Source organism: Dipodomys spectabilis, unplaced genomic scaffold (assembly GCF_019054845.1).
Source record: "Dipodomys spectabilis isolate Male_0828 unplaced genomic scaffold, ASM1905484v1 ptg000214l, whole genome shotgun sequence".
Taxonomy (NCBI): domain Eukaryota; kingdom Metazoa; phylum Chordata; class Mammalia; order Rodentia; family Heteromyidae; genus Dipodomys; species Dipodomys spectabilis.
This window is the reverse complement of record NW_024870891.1, coordinates 1669938-1687786: the sequence shown is the minus strand read 5'-3', so window position 1 is coordinate 1687786 and position 17849 is coordinate 1669938.

The window sequence follows — 17849 nt, the reverse complement described above, 5'->3', positions numbered from 1 at the left end:
TTCCTTTTACAGACTTGCCAAGATTCTTTAAAAAGGCATCACATTCTGGGCACTGGTGGCCAATGCCTGTCATCCTAGCTACTTAGGAAGGTGAGATCTGGCTTCCAAGCCAGCTTGGGCAGGAAAGTGTGTGAGACTCTTATCCTCGATGCACCATCAGAAAACAAGAAGTGTCCCTGTGGCTCAAGTGGTAGAGTGCAAGCCCTGAGAAAAAGAGGTCAGGGGCAACAGCTCATGGACAACAACAACAAGGAGAGGATTGCATGTTGGCTTTGGGATTGGCATGGGCCAAATATTAGAAATTTCAAGTGCGCCAAGATAAAGCAGTACCTCCTTTAGTCCCGTACCTCCTTTAGTCCCGTCCCACTATCATGTCCACCTCATGGCCTTGGCCGTGCTTCAGGTCAGGATGGCTCTGGATTGACAGGATGGCTCCAAGGAGGAAGATCCCAGACCAATTGCCCTGGCTCCTTCCTCCCTGCTCACACTGCTGCTTCTGCTATTTGACATAGACCTTCTTCCTGAAATCCATCCATGAGATCATTGACACCAACACAGTGATGAGTGGTGGGTCCAGCCTAACTCGGGGAAGTCAGAAGTGGAAGTCAGCCTGGGACTAGGAGCTTCTACTCTGGGTGTGGGCTGAGGCCAGGGCTTACATTTATTTCATTCTGAGCCTTGCATGGTTAGGGAGACAGTGTAGACATGACATTGAGTCAGGTAAGACGGGAATCTGTAGGACCACTTGTGTGTGGGAGGCTGTGGGACTCAGGGTGCCACTGTTCTTGGTACTCCTCTCTCGGACGTCCCTCTCCCTCTCTCATCCCTCAATAGTAAAAGAAAAACTTTAAATAAGGGTGCCGAAGAGGGGGCAGAGGAGTATTTCCATGTGAACCAGACTTGTGCTTCATATTCATCCTAGCCCCTAATTCCTATTTATTTGAGGATTGGCCATATGGGTTTGGGGGCAGGGAATCATCCTAGCTGAGAATGTGGCTCAGTGATAGAGTGGTAGCCTAGCAAGCCTGAAGCCCTGTGTTTGATTCCAAAAATGAAAAAGCTGGAAGGGGAGTTGGGGCTCAACTTGTAGACTACCACTCATGATCAATTAGAGATCAAGGAGAGTGGTCAGGCCCTGTGTTCAAGCCCCATAACTGGAAGAACAAATCTTTGTGGAGGCTTTATTTTCCCTTTGGAAACAATTTATTCTTTGTGATAAGCATACCATAAGCCTCTTTCCTGACCACCAATGGGCCATTAGATGTCCCTGGAATTTGGGCCTCCTCCCAGCAGCCTCTGCTCTACTCGGCCCACAGGTTACGCTTCCTATCACCAGGCAGATGGAGGCCTAGAGAAGCCCAACTGGCCACCTAGTTCTGGTGGCTGCTGAGGATTTTGGGACTCAGTATGTCACATAGGGAGTCATCATCCCCATCAGTCTACAGAAAAAGGGACAGAGCACTGCAAGCCTGAGCGCACCAGCTGTGGGCAGTTCTGGATGTGGGGATCTGCAGCAGGACATGCTCTGTGGGGGAGTCTGGGGAAGGGAACCCTGACCTCTCCTCTTGCAGTTTCCACACTATCTTGAATTTGCAATTCTTCAAAACCTTTCTGCTTCTCCCTCATTTTGACCACCCAGGAGCCTGAGGCCTCTGAAGCAACTGCACTTGTGAGGAGCTCAGCCTGTGTCAGCATTTGGAACCCTGTGTAAGAGAGACCGCAGCACTTGCAGTTATCTACTCTTCATCTTCTCCTGAGACAGCCGGCACCTGCACTCTGCTTTCTCCTGACACAGCTGATCCAGAATGAACATCTGTCCTTTAAATGCCAGGAGGGATTCCTGGACGGTGCGGATATGTGCTGACAGCTGGTTGCATCGATGCTGGAGCTCATCTGCAGGACTTTGGAGGTCTACCTCATCAGACATGTTGTGGATGAAGCAGATTTTCTTCTCGGATGCCCACATGTCCCACTTCCCATTCTCTCACATGTTGTGGTGGCAGATCACGGGGCAGGGGACCTGTGGCTCTGGCTCTATCTGGCACTGAGCTGTCCCAGAGAGGAGGAGTGCCTGCAGCAGTCCTGAAGGAGTTGCCCCCTGTGGATCTCAGCCTCTGAGATTGCTAACAGAGCCAAGTCCCCCTCAGTTTGGGAGACATCTCCATCCTCTGCCATGGGCACATCGAGGAGAGTCACTTCCTCAGCTTTTGCTTCTCCAGGGTTCACATCTTCCCCTTCCCCAGGGAAAGCCAGGAAGCTCAGCTGGGCCTGCAGGTGGACTTGTCACTTCCAAGCACTTGAAACTGTCCTGCCACTTTGGGGGCACCAACTAGTCCCCCCATTTGTTCGGACACTGCACTTGTTTCAGCTGCTCCAACAGCTGGGTCTACCTCTGCAGTTGCTACTGCAGGACCTACTACTTGGAGCACAGCTGCTCATTGGAAGTGATGTGCTGCTCACAGGTGGCTCTGAGCTCCTTCAGCTAGGCCAGGGACTGCTCTTGCTGCTCCTGCAGCCCCCGAGCCATTTGGCTCTCTCTCAGCCACCTCTTTCCATTCCTCTATCTTCTAATCTGAGCAGTCCAGCTGTTCCCGCAGATATTTTGTCAGCTGCTGTTCTGAGTCCAGGATGCTGGTGAGATCCTCCTTCTCACTGCTCACCATGGGGAGAGCGTCCCGCAGCAAGGCCAGCTGTTCCTCCATCTGTGGGTTGCACACACATGCACATCGTGGGGTCTCGGGGATCTCCTGCTGATCCTTGGTTTTCTCCTCTAGTCTTCCCAGTTGCTCCCGTTGCTCCGCAATCTGGAGACGGAGTCTCTGGTTTTCCTGGACCTAGATGTGAAGTTGTTCCTCCAGGTTTTTCAACCCCATCTGCGTGCGGTAGATGTGGGCCTGCAGTTGTGGCTCCTCCTGAGATGGACCCTCAGGGGGCAATGGCTCTGCCAGCGTCGTTCTCAGTTCCCCCAGCTATTCTCTAGGTGCATCACCTATCTCAATCCCCACTCCTTCTCCTCTGTCAGTTGATTTACCTGGTCGGTCAGCCACCAGTCCTCCTCCTTCTGCAGGGTCCTCTCAACGCTCAGGTTCTGCGAGAACGTGTCTGTCTCCAGATTTCCTGTGGTCACCATTCAGCTCAGGTTGTCCTGTAGTCTCTTTTGTACATCATGCCTCTGCAGCACTTGTTGGAACTTGCAGATTCTGTTCTTCCTGATGCTCCTCTATGTCCAGAGTGCTTCCAGCTTCTCCTAAAACTCTGTGTTCACTTGCTCCATGTCATAGAAATTTCTGGTCTTTTCCTTGAGCTGAAGTGTTACATCATTCAGCTGTTGGAACAACATTTCAGTCTCCTTCTGTAAGTAGTAACCACAGAAGCTACCATCTCCAGCTCCCCCATGTCCTGCTCTATGGCCTGTAGGCAGCTGGTGAGGGCTTCGTGCTCCATTTCTGTCATCGGCTGTAAGCAGCATGTGGGCTGGTGCCGATTCTAAATCACTTTCTGCTGAAACCAGCCTCTGTATGGGTAGCTTGTGGATGTCTAGCTCAGTTTGGTGCTTTGTGCACTTGGGCTACCTTCTCCTTCTCTTTCTCTTGTCAATCCTGCACGTCTGTCTTTTCCTTCTTCAGTGGTTGGATCTTGTCACAGAGCACCTGGTTTCTTCTTTTGCTGTAGTGCAGGGCAGGCACCACATGTCTGTAGCACCTCTGCAGATTCTTGGTGGTATCAGGACCCTTGAACTCTGGACCCTGGTGGCTGTGAATATGTCCAAAAGCAGGGGAGGCCTTTGGCCAGACCCTCCATTGAATCACCCTCCCCAGTGTAGTTTGTCTTTGGGATCCTTCCCTTTTTTGTATTCTTTGTTTTCTTGAATGTTGAAGGTCTGACGATGGGATTTTTCTGCTGGTGTTCTGGCAGTAGTTTGTTGCCCACAGCTCTGTCTCAGATTCTTGTTGTTTGAGACATCTAAGTCCTGGGATGGAAAAGATGGGCTGGCCACATTCCCAAGCTCTGGGAAATCCTCTATTCTCCCACTCACTGACTAGGTCCTCAATTTCCTATTGTACTCCAAATTCACCTCGATACTCTTGCTTACCACTCAGTTACCTCTACCTTCCTCAACTGCTGGTAGTGGTGTCAACCAACAGACGGCCGGATGGTTGCACAGATTGTTGTGTATGTCTGTTTGTTGCCTGTCCTGGACATTGAACTCAGGATCTAGGCACAGTCCATGAGCTGCTTTTGCTCAAAGCTACACCTCTACCACTGGAGCCACACGGCTCTACTTCTGGCTTTGTTGATACTGAAGTTGGACAGGGGTCTCAAGTACTTTCCAGTCTAGGGTGACTTTGACCATGAATCTCCTTTCACAGCCTTGGAAGTATCATGGAGGACTGCTGAGAGCCACTGGTGCCTGCTTAATCATTGGTCTTGCTGATGTTCTTGGACAGACCAGTGAGTTCCATAACTTTGGGTTTAAGTGTTGGGAGCTGGAGCCTACAATTCTAATCCTGGTCCTGCCACCTCCAAATGGCAGGAAATCCTAAGAAACTCATTTTTATCCATATGAATACCAATGGAATGTGATATATGTCATGCTTGAATGGGCAGTTCTTGAATAATTCTAGGATAAAATTATATACAATTATATTCTACGATACTGATGGATTTTAATCAATACTTTATGAAGCGTTTAAAAAATTACATTCATTAAAGGAGAAATAATGAAATACCTAAGAATTGATTGTCACATAGCATAAAGATTCCATTTTTTTCTGCCAGGACTAGGATTGCAACTCATGGTCTGGGTAACTGTGTTGTATTGTGTAGGAAGGGGAAGCTTGCTTTCTTGAAGTCAAGAAATTCAAGTCTGTTCCTTAGGCCTGAAATCGATCCCCACCACTAGAAAACATCCTATTTGTGTACATTTTAAATATATGATTTAAAGTTACATACATATATTGACTCCATATTGCATTCAGTGTAGTTATTCATTTTACCTTCTGTTTTGTTCATGTAGTAACCATTTATTTTATTGACTATTATGGCACATAGAATATTGATTACATTGATTATATAGGATATAGGTCTGCATATGTATTCCACTTCATACTTGACACACAGGACTTTCACAGAAAAGGAAAACATATGTCACCATCTGCTTCTTACTCCACGATTGTTTGGGAGTGCTGGCATCTGAACTCATGGCCTACAGGGCCAAATTCATGAATGATTGAGTGTCAACCTGCCATCCTGGGGCAAACTGAGCTGATAGGCATTTCTCAGGACCTGAGATTGAGCCTCTGGAGTTGACCAAATAAGAACAGACTGGCACGCACATAGTAGTGTGCTAATAAATATATATCTTTATAGTGTGCCAGAGATGTTTATCCATTATTCAGTTATATAGACTACATTCCTAACAATTATTGGGTATTTGTTATGCTTCCATATAATTAATATTATTGTTTTAATCCTTAATAAACTATTAAGTAAATCAGTGTCCTGAAATTGTTGTGTCCCTGTAAGAAATAGTTGTCTTTTAATGCTTCATATTAAATAAAATCAATCAGCCTACTGAAATCATGATGTCTAAATTTATACAAGTATCATTCATGAGCAACTCACTCAACTGTGACACTTACAACATTCAATCATTACTCCCTCTCTTAGGATCCCCTGCCATTCAGAAGTGACATGACTGAGATTGGACTCTAGGTTTATATTGTCCTGCAGGACTGTCTTCCCCAGTACCCTGCCAGCCTTCAGTACTGCAAGGTGAAGTACCCTTTGTAGCCATGTCCTTCAGACCCAAATGATCATGGTGCAAAATGTTAAAACTCCATCCCACCACTTCTTCTCTGTGCGTTCCCCCCCCCCCCATAAGGCCTGGACGTCTAGGATCCCAGGATCACATGTGGTTCCAGTGGTTGCACCCCAGACTATGGTCATGGAAGTTAAATAGAGTTGCCTTACATGAGTTCAAGACCTTGTTTCGCAAAAAAAAAAAAAAAAAAAAAAAAAAATTATCTCCCTGGCTTGCAATTGGTGCTGTTTTTTCTGCCAGGGTTTGGATTTGAACTCAGGGTCTGAGTAACTCTGCAGCACTGTGGACAAAGGGGTAGCTCACCGTGCTTGAAGACAAGAAAGTCAGACCTAGGCCCTAGGCTTGAATTCAAGCCCCACCCCTGGGAAACATACTATTTATATACATTGTAATGATAGGATTTGTACTTACTCATAGATGTTCAGTACATATCCTGTTTATTGTGGTTATTTATTGTATTTCTATTTTATTCATTTATTTACAATTTATTTTATTGACCATGGTAACACATATTCCATTTATTATTTTGATGACATCCTATCACATAGTCACATAATATCTAGAGTTGTAGACATGTTCTCCAACATGTCTGACACCCAGAATGCTCAGAGCAAAGGAAAACAGGTGTCACACTCTGCTTCTTACTCCATGATCCAATTGTTGACAGTGGTGGGATCTGAACTCAGGGACTAGCAGACCCAATTCATGAATGGGTGTGTCAAAAAGGCAACCTCTAGCCCAGGAAACTGCCAGGCAGTTCCCAGACCCTGACATTGAGCCACAGGGGTGGACAAAATAGACATACATGGATAGGCAGGTGGTAGTACACCAATAAATATATATTTGTATAGAGTGCCAGAGACATCTACCTAGGATTCAATGACATCAACTGCATTCCTACCAACTCTTAGGTAGTTACTATGCCACCATTGAAGGAATAGGATTCTTTTCATTCTTAATAAACTATTCAATAAGATCAGTCAGCATCCTAGGATCATTGTGTCTAATTTTAGACTAGACCCATCCATGGGGAAACTTCTCAATCAAGAGTTTGCTCACATTCCATCGGTATTCCGATGCATAGGAATGAGTCTCTTGGGAAATCCCCCGATTGGTTGGTGTCAGGACCAACTTGAACTCAGGGCCAACATTGCTGCATGGGACTATGGCTTCCCTGATAGCCCACTAGCCTTCGCCAATGCAAGGTGAAGTACCCTTTGTAGGCGAGTCATTCAGAGCCAGGATGATCACCGTGGAAAGGAAACCAATGTCAAAAATCCATCCCGCGGCTTTTTTTCTGTGTGTGTGTGTGTGTGTGTGTGTGTGTGTGTGTGTGTGTGTGTGTGTGTATTTTCCTGCAAGACTTCACGGCCTAAGATCCCAGGGTTGGCTATGGGCCCATGGCAGCCCGCCACCCTGAGGTTACTGAAGCTGAGGCCATTATATTCCTAAATTCATAATTTAAACATAGGATCTATATTGACATACATGTGCAGATAGCAACCTGCATTCAGTGCATTTCTTCTCCTAAATTTGTGTCTAATTCATGGAGATATTGTGTATTTTACTGAGTATGGTGACAGCTATAACTGTGCTGACATGGATGACAACCTGTTCCCATGGTTATACGGTTGCCTATGTATTCATTCTCCATCCTAGGTGAGACCCAGGACTTTCACAGGAGAGGAAAATAGGTGCAACGACTGGCTTCTGACATCAGGATGAATCTTTTGTCAGTGCTGGGATTTGAACTCAGGTCTTGCACTGTGGGGAAGGGAAGGCTCACCATCCTTGAAAACAAGAATGTCAGGCCTGGTCCAGGGCCTTATTCGATGCCCTAGCACTGGACAAAATAAGAAGCCCAGCTCTTTTATGCATAGCATCTCTATTTACATACAGGTGTGGTATGCGTCTTGTATTCAGTGTAGTTATTCTTTTTATTTTGTGTCTTTTTCAAGGATGTATTGTGTATTTTATTGAGCATAGAATGACATATAAAACTGTGCTGACATGGATGACAATTTATTCCCACAGGTGTAGAGTTGCTTATGCTTTCTTGATTCTTGCTGAGACCCAGCACTTGCACAGTACAGGGAAACAGTTGCAAGGATTGGCTTCTCAAATCAGGATAAACCTTTTGGTAGTGCTGGAATTTGAACTTGGGGTCTAGGAAGCCCAACAGCCAAATAGGTCCACATGAGCCAATCAGCTTTTGAGCCACTAAGGATCTAGGCCATACCCAGGACCTGAGATCAAGTCCCAGGGTGGGAATGGGGCAAAATATTCATCCATTCATAAGCTGAAGCTAGTATGCTAATTACCTATTTGGATAGAGTAGGAGATGTAGTGAGCTGTGTTCGTATCCAATCTACCATTTGAGTACTGATTCTTGGATCTTTCCCAATGCCTCCAATTCCTGAATGTGATTCTTATTGTCACACTTCATGAACTCTTAATTAAAACTAATTGTTGTGCCCTACATCTTGCCTATCATTTCCTATGAGAATCATGCATGAACTAAATTCTTCCCTAGGCCTGAATTCAAGCACCTCATAACATTTATAGACATGTTAAATATATGATTTATACTTACATCAATATATTCAGTCTATATCATGTTTTTTGGAGTGATACATTATATTTTATCATTTATTTAGTTAGTTAGCATTTATTTTATGGACTGTGAGTACACCTATAACATTTATTGCATTTATTCCCATCTATTCCATAGCATGTAGCTTTGCAGACATATTATGAACTTGTACAGAAAAGGAAAACAGGTGTCACCGTTGAAATCTTACACCAGGAAGAAATTTTTGGTAATGATGAGACCTGATGTGAAGGCCTGAGAGGCCCAATTCATGAATGAGTGAGTGTCAACTCCACAGCCTCTAGCCCATTCAGCTTCCAAGTGGATCTCAGGACCTGGGATCAAGACCCAGGTTTGGCCAAAATAGCAGTAACTTTGTATGACGATGGTGGTAAATAAATAAGTATAAATTTATTTATTTATTTATTTATTTATTTTGGTGTTGCATCGTGGGGCCTGAACTCTGGGCCTGGGCGCTGTCTCTCAGCTCTTCAGCTTCAGAATAGCACTCTACCATTTGAGCCACAGTGCCACGTCTGGGTTTTTACTTTTTGCTTATGTGGTACTGAAGAATTGAACCCATGGCCTCAGGCAAGCAAGGCAAGCACTCTACCACTGAGCCACTTTCCCAGCCCAAATATAAATTTAGATATTGAGGTACTGCCAGAGGTGTCTATCTAGTATTCAATGACATATATTACCTTCCTACTGATTCTCATGTATTTAGTTAGGACTCCATTTAATCAATAGTATTCTTTTAATGCATAATAAACTACGAATTAAAATCAAACCCTGTCCAGTGATTATTGGGTCTAATTTTATGCAAGACTGATTGATGGACTACCCTTTCAACCATGGTATTAATCACATTCCTCTTGTGTTCTTATGGACAAGCAATAGTTTCTTAGGCTCTTCAACCCCTTGTAAGTGGCATGACCGCGGTTCGAACTCAGGGTTTAGTGTCCACGTTGGCCTATGGCTTCACTGACAGCGCCAGCCTTCAGAAATGCCAGGTGACCTACAGGTTGCAGCCATGTCATTCACACCCCGGATGGTAAACCTGCATGGAAGGAGAACAGAACCTGCTGACCTTCCGCGGTTTGTGGCTTTTTTTCTATGCTGTTTTCATTTTGTTTTCCTGTGAGCCCCTGAGGCCTAGGACCCCAGGATGAGCTGTGAGTCCAGAAGCTGCACCATTCCAGCCTAGGGTGATGGAAACTGAGGCAGAGTTGCCACAACCTGAGTTCAAGCCCCGTGCTTGGCAAAAAATTAATTAATTCATTAACAACACTATTGAATCTCCCTGTCTTGGATTTTGTGCCATTTTGTTGTCTACCAGGCCAGGGATGTCACCTTGGGATCTGAGTAACTCTGATGCACTTGGGGCAGGGGGTGGAAGAAAAGGGAAGCTCTCCTCCTTTGAAGACAAGGAATTCAGGCCTGTTCCCTAAGCCTGAATTCAAGCCCCAGCCTTGGAGAACATAACATTTATAGACGTTTTTATTATATCATTTATACTTACATCCATACATTCAGTCTATATCTTGTTTGTGGAATGATTCATTATATTTTATTATATATTTATTTGTTTACCATTTATTTTATGGATTGTGAGTGCACCTATAACATTTATTACATTCATTCAAATCTATTCCATAGCATGTAGCTTTGCAGACAAATTATAAACATCATACCTGACACCCAGCACTTGCACAGAAAAGGAAAACAGGTATCACACTTGCAATCTTACTCCAAGAAAACATTTTTAACAATGCTGGGACCTGAACTGAGGGCCTAGAGGCCCAATTCACAAATGTGTGAGTGTTAGCACGGCAGCCTCTAGCACATTCAGGTGCCAGGTGGATCCCAGGACCTAGGATGAAGACACAGGTTTGGCCAAAGTAGCAATACTTCTCTATGCAGATGGTGGTATAAAAATAAACATATATTTAGATATTTAGATATTGCCAGTGATGTCTATCTAATATTCAATGACATATACTACCTGCCTAGTGATTCTCAGATATTTAGTGAGGACTCCATTTAATCAATAGTATTCTTTTAGGGGCTGGGAATGTGGCTCATTTTGATAGTGCTTGCCTTGCATGCATGAGTCCCTGGTTCGATTCCTCAGCAACACACGATCAGAAAAAGCCGGGAATGGCGCTGTGTCTCGCATGGTACCGCGCTAAACCAGAGCTGAAATGCTGAGGGACAATTCCCAGGCCCAGATTTCAGGCCCCACTACTGAAAACACACACACATACACACACACACACACACACACACACACACACACACACACACACACACACACACACACACAGAGATTATTACTTTAATGCATAATAAACTATAAATAAAATCAATCCACATCTTGTGAATTCTGGGTTTAATTTTATGCTAGACTAATTGACAAACTATTCTTCCAACCATGACATTGACGACATTCCTCTGGTGTTCCTATGGACAGGCAATAGTTTCTTACGCTCTCCAGCCCTTTGTAAATGTCATGGCCGGAATTCAAACTCATGGCCCAGGTGTGCAGATTGGCCTATGGCTTCACTGACAGCCTGCTGACAGCAATTCCAGGTGACCTACAGGTTGCAGTTGTGTCATTTGGAACCGGGATGGTCACCATGCATGGAAGGAAAACCGAGAAACCTCTAACAGTTCGCAATTCATGGCTATTTTTCCTTGCCATTTTCACTTTTTTTTCCTGTCAGCCCCTGAAACATTGGATCCCAGGATGGGCTGTGGGTCTAGAGGCTGCACCAACCCAGACTAGGGTGATGGAAGCTGAGGCAGAGTTGCCACGACCTAACTTCAAGCTCCATGCTTGGCTAAATAAATAAATGAAATATAGAAAATAAAATAAAATAAATTTTAAAAATTTAAAAATATGGCTTGGAATGCGTGCTCATTTTTTTTTTCTGCCAGGCCTGGGATTTGAACTTGGAGTCTGGGAAACTCTAATGCACTGTGGGGAATGGGGAAACTCACCCTCTTTGAATACATGCAATTCAGGTCTGTTCCATAGGACTGAATTCAATCCCCAGCCCTGTAAATTAATTTTCATCCACATTTGAAATTATTAATATCTACATACTTATATTTACTGCATATTGCTTTTTTGTATTATTCATTCATTATATTTATTGACTATTATTACACTTATAACACATTTTAATTTACTACATCTTTGAAAATTATACAGATTTGCATATATATTATATATCTTACTTCAGACCCAGGACATTCACAGAAATACTATAGTAGATGATGCCATGCTTAGAAAAGCAGAAAGAATACACCAACTGAAGTCTAATTTACTGAAGTCTAATTTATCCCTAGGCACCACAGTGGCTCTCATCTGTAAGCTACTCAGGAGGCTGAGAACTGGAAGATGAAATTTCAAAGCCAATGAATGCAGAAAAGCCTGAGAGATATCATCTCCAATTAACTGGCAAATGCCAGGCTACAGGCATAGCTGAAGTGGTAGAAAATCAGCTATGAATAACAAAGCCAAAAAGAGCAAGCTGACTTCAAATGTGAGGAGAGGAGGTAGGGGAATAAAAGGCAGAGAAATCCTCCAAAAACAGAGAACAAAACAACAATACATAAATAAATCCCACCTAATTTAAGGTACCAACCAAACTGAAAAGAAATGAAGCTTGTGCAGTTGTATAACTGTACATGAGCACATAAGCTCTTAGGTGCACTTCAAAGCTATGTTTTTAATAATATATATGTATATATATTTATAGTGTATGTATATATATATGTATATATATATATACATATATATATATATATATATATATCTTTAAATAAACTAAGAAACAAACCAATGAATAAATACTTCTGAATTAGTACCTTAACCATGGCATTATAAATTATTTATACTAAAAGTGTATTCCAAGTTTCTTTTCTCAGAATCAATCTTTAAGAAGTTTGTTCATGTTCCTGGCACCGGTGACTCAAGCCTATAATCCTAGCTACTCAAGAAGCTGTGATCTGAGGTTGCTGGTTCAAAGTCAGCCCAGGCAGCAAAGTCCGAGAGACTCTTATCTTCAATAAACCACTAGACAACCGAGGTGGCACTGTGATTCAATTAGTAGATCACTCACCTTGAGCTGAAGAGCACAGGCATAACCCCTGAGTTCAAGCCCCAGGACCAAAAAATAAATAAAAAACGAAGTTTGTTCATGCAGATCATAAAATTCTAACATTCTGAGCTTTAGGAAACTTTTCTGCCAGGGTCTTATGCTCTTTAGGCAAGTACTCCACTACTGAGATACATCACAGTCCCATTGTTTTGTTTTTCATGTTACAATCCAGTTTATTCCCAAAATGCTTAGAAGTACCTACTGTCCTCACAGAAGTGAGGTTTTATTCAGAAACCCAACCTTTTGTGCTATGAGGACTCCCCTAGTGTATTTCTTGGTAGGCACTGAGGAAAACTCATATGACACAAATGCAGAGAGTTTATAATAGTAGAAATAACTGTAAATAGAAATAAATTCAACAGTCCGGACATTCTAGGGAGAAATGATGTCCTTATTTTCATTCTCATTCTTCAAGGCAGATGGTCAAAATAGAAACACCAATGTGCTATACTGAAATGTAATAGTTTAAACTCTTTTTTGAAAAATTCTCATGTTATAAAATCAATATGTATCAAATAAAGGCAAAGTGAACTTAAAAAAATATTAAAAATTCTAATGAAGCTCCCTGGCTTGGAATGTGTGCCATTTTTATTTTTTTTTGTCAGTCGTGGGGCTTGAACTCTGGGCCTGGGCGCTGTCCCTCAGCTCTTCAGCTCAAGGCGAGTGCTCTACCACTTGAGCTACAGCGCCACTTCCAGTTTTCTGGTGGTTTATTGGAGAGAAGAGTCTCATGGTCTCTCCTGCCCGGGCTGGCTTTGAACTGCGATCCTCAGATCTCAGCCTCCTGAGTAACTAGGATTACAGGCGTGAGCCACCAGCGCCTGGCTATGTGTGCCATTTTTTTGTCTGCAAGTCTTGGAATTTGAACCCGGGGTCTGGGTAACACTGTTGCACTGTGGGGAAAGGGGAAGCTCGCCATGCTTGAAGACCAGGAAGTCAGGCCTGTTCCCTAGGCCTGAATTCAAGCCCCAGACCTGGAAAATGTACTCCTTATATACATTTTAAAGATAGGATTGAACTTCCATACAGATGTTCAGTCTATATTATGTTTGGTGTAGTTATTCACTGTATTTTTTTATTTTTTTCATTGATTTACCATTTATTTTATTGATTGTGATGAGACCTAACTATGTATTATATTGTTTACATCCTATCACATACCATCTAGATTTGTAGATGTGTTCTCCATCATGTCTGACACCCAGGACTCTCCCAGAAAAGGAAAACAGGTGTCGCACTTGGCTTCATACTCCAAGATTAAATTTTTAGCACTGCCAGGATCTGAACTCAGTGCCTAGCAGGTCCAATTCATGAATGAGTGAGTGTGAGCACAGCAGCCTCTAGCCAATGAAGCTGTTAGTTGATTCCCAGGTGCTGAGATCGTGACCCAGGATTGGCCAAAACAGCGATACAAGGATAGGCAGACAGTAGTATACAAATAAATATATGTTGGTAAAAAGCACCATAGCCGCCTATCTATGATTGAATGACATATACTATATTCCTACCAACTCTTAGGTATTTATTGTACCATAATTAAACGAATACTATTCTTTTCATGCTTAATAAAGCATGAAATTAAGACCAATCATTGTCCTAGGATTTTTGTATCCAATTTTAGGCTCAACCAATGCACAAACTTCTCTTTCAATTGGTATTCCTATGCATAGTAATGAGTATGTTGTGATCTCCTGCCATTGGTAGTTGTCCTTACCTGGATTTGAACCCATGGCCTATGTTGACAGGTTGGCCTATGGCTTCCCTGCTAGCCCGCCAGCCTTCAGCAATGGCAGGTGAGGTGTACTTTGCACCCGTGACATTCAGACACAGGATGGTCACCACGCAAAGAAAAAAAAAAACACCCATCCCTCTGCAGCTTGCCACTTTTTGTGCTATCTCACTTTTTTCTTTCTGCAAGCCCTCTGGGCCTAGGATTCCAGGATTGGGTAAGGGTCCCGAGGCTGCACCCAGCCTAGGGTGGTCTAAACTGGGGCAGAGTTGCCACGACCTGAGTTCAAGCTCCATGATCGGCCAAAAAAAAAGGAAAAAGACAAAAGACAAAAATTAATTGATTAGTTAACAAAATTTAAAATTAATAGAGCTCCTTGGTTTTGAATTTCTGCCAGTTTTCTTTTCTAGACTGGGAATTAAACTCAGGAACTTGTAGCAATGTGAAGGAAAGTGCAGATTTGCTACTACTTGAGTTCAAACCCCGTGCCAAGACAAAACTAAAAAATTAAGTCACTGAACTTGGCACGGGGATTAGTTGTGGAGATGGGAGGTAAGGGATGGTAGGGGGAAAACAAAGGAGGAGGTAACAATGCTCAATAGGAAATATACTCATGACCTTGCTCGTGTAACTGTGACCATTCTGTACAACATTTTTACAATAAAAAACATACAAAAAAAGAAACAATGTAGTATTCCGAGAAGCACTTTGGGGTTAAGAAAAGGATGTCTGAATAGATGTACAAAATTCTACACTGCTTTTTATTTAATGTTCAGTATGGAACTGAATAAACTGATTCCATTAAAAAATTAAGTCACTGTCTTGGAACTGGGGCCAGTATTTATACCATTGTTGGGATTTGATCTCACCATCCTGGTAACTCTTTTATACCATGGGTGAAGGAAAAATTTACTGTCCTTGAGGAAAAGAAATTCAGGCTAGAGTTCCCATGGCCTGAATGAAGGCCCTACAATGGAAAATATATTTCTATACATGTGTATATGATATATCCTTACATATGTATGTTTTTTACATGTTATGTTTTTCATTATTGATTTTGTATTTATTTTATTTATTTGATTCATTTTTTTATTTTTTATTTTACTTATATTATCATTCCATTTACATTTTGCACATCTATTATAAAATTATACACAATAATTTAAGACATTGACTCATTTATCATTAAAACTTTTTATGTTGAAACATGATACATAATTAAATGGAGGCATTTGTCACAGTCTTCTCACGGTTAGCGTCTCTCCCAAGAATGAGCTTTGTCTTACTTATCTTTGGACACCTTCCTATAGGGATGTCTTTAGATAATTTATACTGAGAAGCCTTTTCTTGAGGACAGGCAAGTTGTTGGATAAAATTGTAAGGGGGAGGCTAGAAATGTGGCTTAGTGGTAAAGAGCTCACTCAACATGCATGAATACCAGGGTTTGAATCCTCAGTGCCACATGCTCAGAAAAAGCTAGACGCAATGGAGTGGCTCAGATGGTAGAGTACCAGCCTTGAGAAAAACAATTCCCAGGACTGTCAAAAACAATAGGCCAGATGCCGGTGGCTCACACCTGGAAAACTACCTTCTCATTAGGCTTAGATTTGAAGACCACCGTTCAAAGACAGCCTAGGCAACAAAAGCCTGCTAGATTCTTATCTCCAATGAACCACTAAAAAAATCCCATGTGGAGCTGTGGCTCAAGTGGTAGAGAGTTAGCATTGACTCAATTGCTCAGGGACAGTGCCCAGGGTTGTTACAAGACACACAACTGGAAAAAAAAGTGAGGGTTAATCAAAGTACTTTTCTATTTGCTAATTATGAGAACATTCTCTGGAAAATCAATGCTCATAAACACCAGAATTGAAGTCAGACCTCCAGGCTTAAGTGTAGCAGATCCACATGCCCAGCCTCATAGACTCTAGCATTGTAACCTTGTGTCCACAGAGTTCTGAAAGGTCCAATGTTGAAAGGCTTAATATGCTCCCAAAGCCTTTTGTGATAAGCAGTTGGCTTGTATTGTCAATGTCATTACACGTCTGAACCTAGCAGAGCACCAGTAGCTCTTGCCAATCACCCTAGCTCAGGAAGCTGAGGTCTCAGGATCACACCAAACCCAGCAAGGGCAGGAAATTCTATGACACTCTGACTTCCACGTCTGAAAGGTCAGATGTTCAAGAGCTTCTTGTTTTTCCTTTGATGATGAGAAGTTACTCTAAATGTTCTTAGAGTTCTTGACCCATTGACCCATCTTGGGTTCAAATGAAGTTCTCAGGATCCAAGCCCTGGCACAGTTAGCCGGAAGAACTCCAGTGTAACACTGCATTTGAAGGACAGAAAACAGTTTCAAAAGCCAAGCTAGGTGAAGAGTACAAGGAGGCAGAATATACACACTCAACAGGGAAGCGAGCTGCAAAACCACTTCATTCATTTCAGGCACAGCCAGCAATGGGGGGAAACCTAAAACATTTGTTAGAGTTACACCAGGGTCAGGCTTTTCTCAGCTTCCTCAAATAATGACTAACCTTCCTCCCTCAGGTGAAGGGAGCCTCAGGCTATCTTTAGGTTACAAATAGAGAGCCAGTTTAGTTAGGGAGAGGGGAGGAACAGAGTAGAAAGGCCCTGCTCTCTGGTCTTAGGGAGTGGGTTTTTTACTCTCCATCTATCAGATTTGAAGGCCCTCCTTCTACCTCTGCCAGTCTTTTCTCCTTCCTTCATTGTCCACATCATTTATGCTAATCCCCAGTCCAAGGTGAGGCAGGGTCATTTCTCTTTTGGCTCCAAGCAGCTGAGTTACACCCTGGCTCTGCCCTCTTGGCTCTGGGGCCTTCAGCTGCCTGAGAAGTGTGAAAGAGACATTCTTCCTGCTCTGTGGTTGTGTGAAGATGATGCTGGTGTCCTGGCACACTGCAGAAGGCCACATGACTGGGAATTGTTCTCTTCTTTCCTCTTGAAGTCCAAGACCAGATTCATCTATCATTTTTCTATCTATCTATCTATCTATCTATCTATCTATCTATCTATCTATCTATCTATCTATCTATCTGTCTATTGACTTTCCTTCCTTCCTTCCTTCCTTCCTTCCTTCCTTCCTTCCTTCCTTCCTTCCTTCCTTCCTTCCTTTCTTCCTTTCTTTCTTTCTTTCTTTCCTTCTTTCTTTCTTTCTTTCTTTCCTTCTTCCATTCTTTCCTTCCTTCTTCTTTCTTTCTCTCCTTCTTTCTTTCCTTCTTTCATTATTTCCTTCTTTCTTTCTTTCTCTCTCTCTTTTTCTTTCTTTCTCTCTCTCTTTCTTTCTTTCTTCTCTCTCTTTCTTTCTTTCTATCTTTTTTCTTTCTTTCTTTTTATGTATCTATGTATCTATCTATGTACCAACCTACCTACCTGCCTACCTATCTACCTACCTACCTACCTACCTACCTACCTACATAGTTATCTCTTTCACATTTCTTGGGCTGAACCCAAGGCCTGGACACTGTCTCTAGCACTCTGCTACTTGAACCACAGCACCAATTCTGGATTTTTCTGTGTATATGT